General features: G+C 45.1%; 1 pseudogene; it reads left to right on the forward strand.

The window, feature by feature from the left end:
• Nucleotides 1–61: 61 nt before the first annotated feature.
• Nucleotides 62–13,608, forward strand: LOC136525911 (uncharacterized; annotated as a pseudogene).
• The last annotated feature ends 747 nt before the right edge of the window (nt 13,609–14,355 follow it).

A 14,355-nucleotide genomic window follows, 5' to 3' on the forward strand; every position in this document is an offset into this window, starting at 1 on the left:
AATGATGTCATCGAGGCAAGATTTTTATGAGAATGATTTGGACAAGTTCATCAGTGACTAGATGGAGACAGAGGATGATGATGATGCTTTCCTGTATGGTATGTACCAGTATGCCTACCACATTGACAAGCACTTGTCAAGGTCAGAGTATAGACAGCCAGTCATTACTGGTTTGGAATGGGTACATAGTAAACTAGGAAATAGGAAGACCTGTTATAACATGTTTAGAATGAGCCCTGATATGTTCCACAGTCTACATGATTTGTTGGTAGAATCATATGGGCTAAAATCTAATAGCAAATCAGCATCTATTGGGGCTCTTGGGATGTTTCTATGGATGGTGGGGGCTCCACAATCTGTTAGGCAAGCGGAGGACATGTTTGAGAGGTCACTGGGGACTGTGCATAGCATGTTTCATAGGGTGTTGAAGTCTATTGTCAAGCTTGCTGCTGACATCATTAGGCCTAATGACCCAAATTTCAGCACTATGCATGATAGGCTAAGAAATCCTAGGTTCTATCCCTACTTCAAGGACTGTATAGGGCGATAGATGGGACTCATGTCCCTTGTGTGGTGCCTAGTGATAAGTTTGTGCAGCACCTATACCGCAAGGGGATGACAACACATAATTTTTTGGCTGTGTGTGACTTTGACATGCGATTTACATTCGTCCTAGCTGGCTGGCCAGGTTCAGTACATGACATGAGGGTCTTCACTGATGCGACAACAACATACACCAACATGTTTCCACATCCACCAACAGGTATACAATTAGTTGGTTGTACTTTTGTGCATACGAGTACAAGTTCATGATACTAACTGTTGTTTGGATGGTATAGGCAAATATTACCTTGTGGACTCAGGGTATGCTAACCGACTAGGTTATCTTGCACCGTACAAGGGAACAAAGTACCACCTACAGGAGTACCGAGAGGCACCAGAACCCCAAGGTAAAACTGAGATCTTCAATTATGCACATTTATTACTTAGGAATGCCATAGAAAGGTCATTTGGAGTGTTGAAAATAAAGTGGCGGATGATGAAAGAAGTCCCTAGTTATGCCCTCCATATACAAAGTCAAATCATTGTTGCATGTTGTGCCCTGCATAACTTCATAAGGGTGAGTGGCATAGGGGATTGGCACTTTGCTCGGTGTGACCGGGATGACAACTATGTGCCGGTAGAAGCCTGTGCCAATCAGCCAAAAACTATTCCTCCAAGCGGTAGTTCTGATTCCGAGCTTATGAATGCATTTCAAGAATCCATCGCAATCGGTTTGGCTAATCGAACATGATTTGGTCGTCTTTTTGAGGCGATCGTGTAACTGTTAATTTTTTTGACTGTAATTGTAATTTTTTGTCCGACAAACATTGTTGCAAGAACATTGGCCATTTCATTTGTTTACCAATAATTGTTGGTTTATGTTGATTGCTGTGCTGTTGAGGAGGCGCTAGGACAGATGCAATGACTCCTGCCTTGTTGATAATGATTGGGTGGATGTAAAAGCATGCTTTACTTGCATTCAATGTCATGCATGCATGCCATTAATAAGCTACATGCAGTTCATTAAATGTTCTACAGTAGTTTTTCCAGATTTTAGGAACTAAACGCCCCATGAAAAGTTATAGTGCACACTTTTTGGGCAACCTCATAGCTACAGTCATTTTTGGGATATTTTGGCAACTAAACACGGGCTATATTGAAGAAGTGAGCTATACGAACACATGAACCTTAAATGGGTGACAAGACATCTAAAATTAACCTATGTAGAAGACCTATTTTGAACTGTAGAGACACAATCCAAATATAAGCATTCTCTCTCCTCAAAACTCATTTGCAGAAAGGATTCTCTTTTATGTCATGTTATCGGAAAAGATGTCAAATAGGTATTAAACCGTTTGTCTGTAGTGTTACCCAAAGGTTAAATAGGTCTTATATTTTGGGTGTTGTTGTTGGAGATAGTCTTAGGCACCACCAACGGAGGCTAACACTTAGACTAGAAAATATTGAGACTACTATTCACACAATGCAAACTATCACTACTTGTGGTTTGTACAGAAACTTTTTCCTTTCATACCTCACCTTTATTTTCTCTTCCTCTTCTTTTTTAGCATGGATCATCATATCTCTCCCCAAGCATACGTAGCTTCTGCAAACTACTATGACGAGTGCAGAGCATCTATTTTTTATCCGATCCTACATGGTTCCTAGGACTACAAGTAAAAAAGCAGTATTAGGGAAGACCTCAGTAGCCCCAACAAAAAGACGGGTTCCATATATGAAAAGTGCTACTCAAGCTGACGTTTTTCCCAATGCCAAGGCACACACCCATCTCGTTCTTCATGGTCGTTGTGCCCCTGACTCGTCCTGAAATCAGTTCCACAACACATGCTCCAGTAAGGTGGTGTTTGGATCCAGTGACTAAAATTTAGGAGGTGTGTCGGGAGAATGTTGCATGGGGTATTCGGATACTAATAAAAAAGCAAATTACATAATTCGTCAGTACTTCACGAGATGAATTTTTTAAACCTAATTAATCCGTTATTAGCATATGTTTACTGTAGCACCACATTGTCAAATCATAGACTAATTAGACTTAAAAGACTCATCTCGTAAATTAGTTGTAAACTATGCAATTAGTTTCGTAATTAGTCTATATTTAATACCTCATGCATGTGTCCAAACATTTGATGGGACAACGACTAAAATTTAGGAGGGGCAACCAAACACCACCTAAGTGTCTCTGACATACTGCAGGATAACACTTTGCTGTGACATGAACATCTGGTGTAGATATGTATGTTGGGGAATAGGCACAAAAACCTCTCACAATCAATCGATCGGAGCCGAAAGCAATCACTGCATCCACTCAACAATCCTTCAAGCTCCGGGCCAGCTAGGGGGTGACATTTACCATGAGTAGCAGGAGCACCACTAGCCCAACTCGCCCTTCCTAGTGCCACAAGAACATATTCGGCGTGGCTAGCGCTCGGATGTCCGGACACCCATGCAGCCCACATCCAACCGCTTCGCTCCAACTTGTACGTGCTCTCCGTCCTCAACACTGCTCCCGTCGCTCCTCATGTCTAGATGGATGGCTGCGTAGCTCGCCCTCGCTTCGCACGCGCATCCTACCCCTGCTGCGCCCTGCTCCTTCCCTCCTGACCCTCTCCTCTCTCTCTTCGCGTGGGCGGGACCTAGGAGCCAGCCCCTAGCTCGTTGCACCCCCCCCCCCCCGTCCGCCGATCTCCAGCTATACTGCACCCCATCCCTCGTTGCCTGAGCCGTGTGCCCATCACTCAACGTGCCTTGTAAAACACTTATAACATAAAACACTTGATGCAACATACGTCAAATACAGATAAACCATTGGAAACAGATTGTTGCAACATATGTGTGAAACATATGCAACATCTAGATAAAATACTTGCAACTTGTTTGTGAAACATATGCAACGTCTAGATAAAAATACTTGCAACATGTGTGTGAAACATAGGCAACATCCAGATAAAACACTTACTACAACTTATGTTTGAAACAGATGAAACATTTTCCAAAACACGTGCAACATACTACTGAAAACACTTGTAAAAAATATGCAACATGTGTAACATCCCGATCTACTTTTACAACATCCATATGTAATAATTGCAACATACCTCTAAAACACTAAAACACTTGAAACATATATTTACAACATAGGGGAGGGGAAGGTCGGGGCTAGTCAATTCCGGTCGTCGGAGTAGGATCCAGCTGCTAGCGGTGGCATGCGAGCACCACCAGCACCGGGCACACTCGTGGATGCCCTTGGCTCGACCGAGGAAGACCTGAGGTGCCACGACACGTGCGCCCTAACGGCTATGGTAGGGTTAGTAGTGCGCCCGACAGCAATGGGCGATGGACAAATGGCGAGGGAGTATGATGAGGACATCGCTACGCTGGACACACCGACGCCATGGTCTTCCCTAAGTTGCAATTCGTTCCCAACTCAGCTGCCACGTCGCCCTCGGATTCAGCAGACATGTCGTCACTGTTTCGGTCATAACTTTCTCATACGACATCGAAATGGGCCGTTCTTGGATGTGTTGAAAGGGGACGATGACGCTGTCATTTTGGATCTAGTCCCAGCTCTAGAAGGTCCGTGGATCATTCTGTGTGACCACGGCAAGGTGCTGCATCACCTATTTAGGCCAACTTGGCCATGTATCGTGTCGGGCCTTAAGCCCAAGTTGTGGGCGCCCAACCCCTGGACGTCCCCAACCCTAGGTCGAGTCTTAGACTATAAACACAGCCGCCGTCGCTGCTACACAATTGGGTTTTGTTTAGAGTTTAGTTTTCCATCGAGAAGCTGAATCGTTCATTGTAACTGTGGTGACAAATCCTTTTACAGTGATCCAGGGCCCTCGTTCTTGATCTCCTCCACTGTGTCGATTAGTCCTTTGGAACCAAGTTCTTAAATCCTCTATTGATATTCGCGTCATTCATATTTGTAATTTCAGATTGCGTGTTTTACCTTCTTGCTTGTGCTCTTCGATTCGCTTGCAGAAAAAGCCTTCTTGGCGAGGTCAATCAAGTTGTGCTTGGTTGATAACCAACGGAGCAGTGGTGTAATGGTTGCAGGGTTCGAATCGTGTCTGATTTGAAGCCGGATCGCCAACATCGAGATCTCCACAAAATCGAACTTATCGGCTACCTCTCGGAAGATTGGGCCTGTACTCATCAGAGTAAGTGGCGTAGGTGACTGGGACACAGGTGAGCAGCGCAAGGAGCGAGGGTGCGTGGCATGGCCGATGATGGGGGAAGGGCATGACATGGTAGCCCGATGGAGCATGCGGTGGGGGAAGAGGACGAACGAATGAGTGGCTGAAAGCCCTAGTTTGATTTTGGATAATTGATCAAAACTATTTGGACTAATCCTTGCATCTAAGTGTGTGACTAGATAGGATGGTCCAATCCAAGTGGTGGAGCAAGTTGGAGTCCATGGTGATGATGGTGGACATGTGATGATGGTGATCATGCTCTAGACTTGGAAAAGAAGAAAGAGAAAAACAAAATGGCCTTAAGGCAAAGGTGATATCCATAGGGTCATTTTGTTTTCAGTGATCGATGCACTATAGAGAGTGTGATCACATCTAGGACTAGGATACATGGTCATACTATTAAGAGGAAAGCTCTTATCGGACAACTCGATCATCTAGTGCCACTAGGTGTTGGAAAACTTGCATATGCATTTAGGCCTAGTGCACAATCAGTGAGAAGTGATTAACATTTGAAAAATAATTATGAAAATGCTAACACACTTGCATATGATGGTGAAACACTTGGAGTGTTAGCACATTTGCAAAGGTGGTGGAAAAGGTAAAGAAAAGGAGGCGTAACTAGGCTCAGGGTGATGCCCTGGGGGCACCACCATGCCCTATCCGGTGCACCGCCACCCTTGATCGGCTAGAGGAGGCTAAGAGGGAGGTGCTGAGTTAGCACCGCCACCCTGTCTGGTGGCACCGCCACCCCTAGAGCGGTGCCCATTTGACCCTGACTGAGAGCAACAGAGAAGGAGGTGGCACCGGCATGTTTGGTGTACACCACTGTGGTGTGGGTGGTGCACCGCCTGGCCACTGCCACTGGTAGGGCGGTGCCACCGCCATTTTTATCTAGAGAGTGGGGTAAACCGAGTTGGTCACCACCACGGTCACCACCACCCTAGGGTGGTGCACCACCATTTTTATCTAGAGAGGTCTCGGGTGGCTTGGTCATCGCCCTTCCTAGGGCGATGCCACCGTCACTGTGTCCGGTGCCCCAGCCATTGAAAAGTTACCGTTGGGAGGGGCACCGCTGTGTTCGGTGCCCTCGTAGAAACCGGCTCTAAGGGTAATGACTCTATTTCGTGATGGGGCTTATAAATAGCCCCTTGGCTGGCCATGACCACTCTCTTAGAACCCTAAAGTCCTAAGATTTTATATTGTGAGCAAGCCACACCACTCCATTCACTTGCACACTTGATTCCATCATCTTAAGTGAGATTAGAGAGCCTCTAGTGCATTGCTTAGTGATCTAGCATCTTGTGGCACTAGTTGGGTGATATCTTGTTACTCTTAGTGTTTGTCGACACCAAGACGGCCTGGTGATTGGTGGATCATTGAGCGGAGGAAGGTGATTGTCTCCTGCTCCGATCATTGTGATTGTGAGGGGTTCTTGTGCCTTCCCTAGTAGAGCACCAGAGGTAACTCTAGTGGATTGCGCGTGGCTTGTGGATCATCATCTCATGTTGGTTGTGCGACACTCGGTTGTGGGTTAGGCATGTGATTCCTATTAACGCGTGAACCTTCAAGTGAGTGAATCGCCACAATGGGGACTATTTCTCCCTCTGTTTTCCACCACCATCGAGTTGCGTCACGGTGAGCTAGAGAGCGAGCACCTCTCATGAATTCCTCGTGCTCACATCTCCGCCTTCATGCCCTCTCTCCAGTCGACCCCACCTCGCCTTGACTCGCGTCATGCTGATCTCTAATTTTGGAGCTTTGCCCACCCCCGTGCCGTTAAGGCCCGTCACCGCCCACGCCGTGGCCAGCCTCCACCACTTCACCCCACGCTAATTCCTCTACACCACTAGCTCGCCTTGGCTCCCTCTTCATCGTGCGCATGCTAGTCGTAGCTCTAGTGCCACCTCCTCGTCGCTGCCGTGGCCGTGCCTTTGTGGTCCACCATTCGTCTCGCAGCGTGCATGTGGCTAGCCTCGCTCGGGGCGTCTCTGACCGAGCCGGCTTCTCAGTAAGGTCACTGGTGAGTTGTCATTGCTCATCCGCTACCCCTACCACCTTATTGGTGTTGTGGCTCACTAGAACGCCATCGCCTTTGGAGTCAGGAAATTATTCCCAGTAGTCGGGTAAGTCTTGCAAGTACATTGTATACTCATGGTTTGTTTACCCCTATTGTAGGTGTAGTTTGATGAGTAGCTATTGTGTAGAGGATTCTTCTGGTGGGCACAGACGGATACTTGTATCTTATCGTTAGACGTTTATTGTAATTCCGCTGTCTAAATTTCGCACTCTGAACTTGGTATTGTAATAATGTATTTTTAAGAACTCTTGTTATATAAAATGGACTAAGTACTATAAACTTGTTCTCATTATTGGATCCTGGAGGAAAAATATGGATTATTCAAGTTCTCCTTTGGGGTGTGCTCGATAGAACTGTCCGATATAGCTTGCTTTCAAGGTGCTTAGTGTCTGGTGGAAGACAAGCGCCTCCGAAGGTGTGTTATTTTGGGCGGTTCTGCCAGACTTTTGGTGCTATGATGAATGCCGCTATTGGCATGGAGGGACTTCAGCGTGACTCTTAGGCTGAGTGAAAGCGCAAGCGGGTGATTACTGGGTCTTGTAGTCACCCTAGGCTCAGAAGATATAGGTTGTCAGACGGGTGCCCTATCAGTCTTCAGGTGGGTAGTCATTCCGTTAGCCTCAGTAGACCTACCAGGCACCTCCCACTCAGTATCGTGCACCTGCTCTGTAGGTGCAATAACAGCCTCAGGGATAGCAGTTCTACCTCATCTAGGATAGGGGAACAAGCCTGGTGCTTGTTTCAAGTGTGGCAAGGAGGGCCACTATGCTTAGGAGTGTCCACAGAACCAGCCTGTGTAGTCTTCACAGCCTTCAGCCAACTCCTGTCTGGTCAAGAGGACGATTATCAAGAAGAAGGTGCCCGTAAGCCACTCTGGCCAAGTCAACTTCACTAAGGCTAAGGAGATTTTGTAGAATGAACCGGTGATGGCTGGTATGTTTACCATTAATTTCCACCCAACATATGTGTTGTTTGATTCTAGTGCATCGCATTTATTCATGAGCATGGGGTTTGCACAGAGGCACAATATATCTCTTATGGCTATTCCTATTGCCTATAGAATAAGTACCCCGGGTGCACAGGTGTGCGTTAATACTTGGACGAACACAGTCGGATTAGTGCTTTATAGGGTAGTTTTAAACCTTAAGCAGAGAGTTGTTGAGTTATGGCTTCCTTCTTCCGAGAATAGGATGTCTATCCTTATGACCTCAGATCCAGCCTTACCAGTTGTTGCTAATGTTGAAGCTTCTCCTGATCTTGTCTCTATTCCTATGGTTTGTGAGTTTTTGGATGTCTTCCCTAAGGATCTACCTGGGTTGCCACCAGATAGGGACGTAGAGTTTTCCATTGAGTTAGAACCTAGCACAGCTCCTATTTCATGGTGTCCCTACCGCATGGCTCCTAAAGAACTTGTAGAAATGAAAGAGTTAGAGGAATTATTGGAGAAGGGATTTATCCGTCCTAGCTCTTCATCATAGGGTTGCCTAGCTATTTTTATAAAGAAGAATGACAGTACTCTATGGATGTGTGTGGATTACCGCCCTCTTAATGCGGTAATCATTAAGAACAAGTATCCTTTATCTCATATTAATACTTTGTTCGATCAGTTGGCTGGTGTCAAGGTGTTTTCAAAGATTGATCTTCGTTCTGGGTATATCAAATTAAGATCCGTCCACAAGATATACCAAAGATAGTTTTCTCTATAGGTATGGGCTGTATGAATATCTAGTCTTGTCTTTTGGTCTCACTAGTGCTCCTGCATTCTTCATGTATCTCATAAATTCAATCTTCATGCCGGAGTTAGATAAGTTTGTAGTGGTGTTTATTGATGACATTTTTATATACTCCAAGAATAAAGAAGAGCATGCACAACATCTTTAGATAGTACTGACTTGATTAAGGGAACACAAGCTGCATGCCAAATCCAGCAAGTGCGAGTTTTGGTTGGATCAAGTGTAGTTTTTGGGACATGTTCTGACACCTGAAGGTATCTCTGTGGACCCAAGCAAGGTGCAAGATGTGTTAAATTGGAAGTCTCCAAAGTCGGTGCATCAGATCCATCAGTTCCTTGGTCTTACTGGTTATTATCGATGCTTTATTCCTGACTTCTCCAAAATAGCCTAACCAATGACTAAGTTGCTACAGAAAGATATCAAGTTTGTATGGAGTCCGGCTTGTGAAGAAGCTTTTCTAAGCCCTAAAGAAGTTTCTTACCTCTGCTCCTGTTTTTGCCTAACCAGATATTGACAAGCCATTTGATGTGTATTGTGATGCCTCAAGGACTAGATTGGGATGCGTGCTTATGTAGAATGGATGTGTGATAGCTTATGCTTCACGTCAGCTGAAAAAGTACGAGGTGAATTATCCTACCCATGATTTAGAGCTAGCTGCTGTGATGCACGTTCTAAAAATTTAGAGGCATTATTTGTTGGGAAATAAAGTGCATATTTATACGAATCATAAGAGCCTCAAATATATTTTCACTCAGTCTGAGCTGAACATGAGGCAATGGAGATGGTTGTAGCTAATCAAGGAATATAATTTGGAGGTTCATTACCATCCTGGAAAAGCTAATGTGATAGCTGATGCTTTGAGCTGGAAGCCGTATCAAGTTGAAGAAGCACCTTTGTCTCTTAACAGTGCTGAGGTGCTAGCTCACATTGCTCTAGTCTCGGATTTACTTGAGCAAATTATTATAGAGCAAAGGCAAGATGTTTTGGAAATTCCTCATATCAAGAAGTTAATTGCCGAAGGACGTGGTCCTCATTTCAGTGTTGATGATCAAGGTGTAGTGAGGTTCAAGAACCGATTGGTTGTTCCCTCAAGTGATGAGCTTAGAAGAAAGATTTTGGATGAAGCCCATCATTCCAAGTTGGCCATCTATCTAGGAAGTAACAAGATGTACCATGATTTACGCCACTTGTATTGGTGGTCAAATATGAAACAGGATATTACCAAATACATCTCTGAATGTAACATTTGTGGAAGGGTTAAGGCAGACCATATGCGTAAGCCTAGATTTTTACAGCCCTTGCCTATCCCTATTTAGAAATGGAAGGATATTTTCATGGACTTTGTTGTGGGTTTGCCTCGCACGACAAAGGGGTATGATTCCTCCTGGTGGATATAAGGTATTTAGCCAAGAAATATGCTAAGCTATATTTTGACTGGATTGTGACCCTGCATGGAGTTCCCCTTACTATTGTCTCTGATAGAGAGTCAGTCTTCGTCTCTCGTTTTTAGGAGCAATTTCAGAAATGTCTTGGTACTAGTCTCCTCAGAAGTTCAGCTTATCATCCGTAAACTAATGATCAGACAGAAAAAATCAATCAGGTACTTGAGGATATGTCGAGAGCTTGTGCCATTTCCTTTCCTGAAAAGTGGGACGAATGCTTGACTCTAGCTGAGTTTTCTTATAACAATAGTTTTCAAGAAAGCATTCGAATGGCACCATTTGAGGCCATGTATGGCAAGAAATGTAGAACACCTCTTAACTAGGTTGAGGTGGGTGATCATGGATATTTTGGGCCTAATTTCATCAACAAAGCTCGAGAGCAAGTTAGTGTTATTCAGAGCCATTTGAAGGCAGCTTAAAGTCATCAGAAAACTTATGCCGATGAGCGAAGAAGGCCCTTGCAATTTGAAGTTGGTGATCATGTGTATCTTAAGGTATATCCCATGAGAGGTGTACATTGATTTGGTGTTCGTGGAAAGCTAGCCCCTCACTATGTTGGACCTTACAAGATTTTGGCCCGGTGTGGTTCTGCTGCCTACCGTATCTAGCTCCCGGATATTTTGTTAGTAGTACATAATGTCTTCCATGTTTTCCAGTTAAAGAAATGTTTGTGGGTCCTAGAAGAAGCTGTGGAAATTGAAGGACTTTCTCTCCATCTCGATTTGTCTTATATTGAGCACCCTGTCAGTATCTTAGATGAAAAAGAAAGAGTGACTAGAAACAATGTGGTGAAGTTTTATAAAGTTCAGTGGCAAAATTACTCAGAGGACGAAGCAACATGGGAGCAAGAAAGCTATATCTTGAAGCATTATCCCCACCTTCTTTCTAGTTCACCGAGGTAATTGTTTAAATCGAAATTTATTTCTTATCTCTTTTCCCACACTAGGCACATGAAATCTTAGGACGAGATTTTGTTTAAGGGGGGTTAGATTTATAACACCCTCGGTGTTACACCATAAATTATTTACTAAAACATATCATAAGCATCATGTTTATGTGTTAATACATGTGATAAAGTGTGTAGATCAATTTATGTAACTCAAAACGATCAACTAAAATACGAAACAAAAGTTGATTCGATAGTCATGTTATATCACTTAGGATTTAAAACCATTTTTTATTAAGCAAAAATGCTATAAAACATGTATGTGATACTTAAATAAAGTTTGAAGTACAAACTTTGTAGATGATAATAAAATACTTGCGGTCGAAAAATGATATTACTAGCTAATATTTCCACTAGCTTAGAAATCACAAATGGAAATAAATTTCGGCTCTAAAACTTAGAAATTTTTAAGTCTGCCAACAGTTAGACACTGCTATGTTTAGCAATTTATTATAAGAGATTGGGTTAAGGAGTGGTGTAGTGTTATAGCTCGATTTCGTAGTCTCATTTGCCATCTTGAGCATGGTGAAGGTGGTTTAGGTCCTAAAGCAATCGTTTGGTTGTGTTGAACACTTTAAAATTGGTGCATGTCACTATGTCGGGTTGGTTGGCGTCGGGTGTGCGGTCACCACATGGCCTTCTCACGCCACGCACATGGCCACATCCCATGTAGTCAACCATGTCACCGTGCTTGGCCGAGGCTATCCACAGCGAGCCGTTGGCCCTACGCCCTGCTGCTCTGCCTCACGGTGACGTCTTGGGTGCCGCCGCGGTCACGCTACACTACCGTCACGTCTGCACTGCCGACCCTTCTCACATCGTGACACTACCGCTATCGACACCACTATGACGTTGTCATGCACCACCACTCGCCTTGTCCTAGAACGCACGTGGGATGTCATGGCTGCCCCACGCACGTCGCCTCGCCTTAATGACGTTGTGGCCGCGCATGCTGTGCCACCACCTACCTCCACGCGCACGTGGTTGGCCATAGTGTTGTGTAGCGGGTGTGTAGATTCCACCTTAGGTCCGATCAGCCACGTCCTGCCAAGGTGTGGATGAGCCGAGCCCACCTACCGCGTTGTCTCTTTCTTTCCCTATTTCTCCCTCTGTTTTCCACCGTCGTCGAGTCGCGTCACGGTGAGCCAGAGAGTGAGGACCTCTCATCAATTCATCATGCTCACGTCTCCACCTTCACGCCCCCTCTCTAGCCGACCCCACCCTGCCTTGACTCGCATCACGCCGAGCTTCAATTTTGGAGCTTTGCCTGCCGCCGTGTCATTAAGGCCCGTCACCGCCCGTGCCGTGGCCAGCCTCCACCACTTTACCCCGCGCTAATTCCTCTACACCACTAGCTCATCTTGGCTCCCTCTTCATCGTGCGCACCACCCATCACCGCCCGTGCTGCGGCCGTGCCTTTGTGGTCCGCCATTCACATCGCAGCGCGCACATGGCCAGCCTCACTGGGGTCGTCTCTAGCCGAGCCACCTTCTCGATAAGGTCACTGGTGAGTTGTTGTTGCTCACCCGCTACCCCTACTGCTTTATTGGTGCTGCGGCTCACCAGAATGTCGTCACCATTGCCGTAGGGTGCCCGTCATCATGGAGAGGTCCTTCTACGGCGTCCCGGCTCATGCAACTGCCGCCCATCGTCTCACGATGAACTCTAGATGAGCTTTGGCCTCGTAGATAGGTCAGCGTGGGTCCCGTGTGGCTGGCACAAGCGCCAGTGCCACCGCTCGCCACGCCGAAGCGCGCGGGGAAGGGCGGGAGCCTTGCCGTTGTAAAGAGGAGAAATATCTAAGGGTTCCGTTGCAAAGTCGCTGTCTATAGAAATAGTAACGTGGACTGTGGGTTGTTTTGCTTGAAGTCCAGGGACGTTTTTGCTAATGTGCTAGCGCGCGCAGAATTCCTCATCACGGGCCGCCTCGCGCTGCAGGCCGGCCTCACATGGGCCGTGCCTGTGGGCCACCGCGCGCTGCCCCGTGTGGGCCGAGTTGGGCCAAAAGCGGGTTACCTTTTTCGTGAAAAAATAGAAATAGCTTTTCATTTTAATTCTGAGCTAAACTTTGACAATTAATATAAAATAATGTAGATGTCCAAAAATTGTTAAACAAATTTTATTAAGTTCTTAAAATTGCGCTCTATCTGTTAATGTATTTAGTTCATATATAGACTTGTTGATACAAGGAGCTATTAAATCAATTGAGAGTGCTTAATATTATTAGGTTAAATATTGTAGGAATTTTTGTAGCAAAATGGTGATAGCTTTAGCTTTAAAAATTTTATAGTAGCTTCATGATATTATTATGTGCTCACTGTAATTTTTGTAGCCCTAAAATAGACTATTTAATATGATAGATAAATACCCATTAAGGCTAAATGGATAATGGCATGATATTGGTTTATAAAAATTAAGCAATTGTAGGGTGAGCTTGGAATCTATTTGATAGAGATAATGACTAGCTTAGTATTTTAGTCATTAGAGCTAGCTTAGTAGCTTAGCATATGTATTCTTATGTTAAGAGTTGCTGTTGTCAAAATACTAAGTGTTGTATCATCATCGCATGCATGTAGAGAACGAGTTGGCGGAGATCGTGACCATCAGAGATCACGAGTTTGAGGAGGTGATCGAGGAGTACGAGGAATAGATTTTCATGTAGGAGGAGTTCCCAGAGCCGCCACTAACTAACTGATCTGACACCGCGCCTGCCCAAGGCAAGGCCCGGTGCATAACCCTTATTTTGAATAATCACTGAATATATATATATCTGTGATGTGTATTTATGTTACAGGCATTTTATAGAAACCACCTATATAAATATATCTGTCCTATAAGTCCTACTAGCATAGGTCGAGTAGCTGCTATGCTTAGACTATCGGTAACGTGAGTAACCTGCCGTTACTCATAATAGGCGATTAGGTGATTATTATTATCACTCATGATAAAATGGTGAAAAGAAATAGAGACCGGGTAGGGATATGGTACGAGTATTGGTAGGTGTAAGAGGTTGTGTCCCGCGACCAATGGGGAAAGCTTGGTTACACTTTTTCTCTGTCCGTGTCGTTTAAGGACCGGTTGTTGTATTGGATTCTAGTCAGGCCACAGACTTATTATTCTGAGCACATACTTGCTTATGGGAGCGACAAGGCTTATTGCTCTCTTATTGTGGGTTCTGGCTCCTTCCGGACCGACTGATTGAAGGCGGGGATGGTGGAGGTCTAAGCATCACACCGAGTCCGAGACTTTTGTGTGGGGCTTGGAGTCTAAGTTTGGATGGGGACCTGGACCCCTTGACAGGAGAATGGTGGGTTGGTCCTACTTATGCCTAGGGTGCAAGTGAGGTGTGTGTTTTGGGGTACCCAGCTGGGCTACATTGATTCACGAATTGCCATAT

The sequence above is a fragment of the Miscanthus floridulus genome, chromosome 19 (assembly GCF_019320115.1).
Source record: "Miscanthus floridulus cultivar M001 chromosome 19, ASM1932011v1, whole genome shotgun sequence".
Taxonomy (NCBI): Eukaryota; Viridiplantae; Streptophyta; class Magnoliopsida; order Poales; family Poaceae; genus Miscanthus; species Miscanthus floridulus.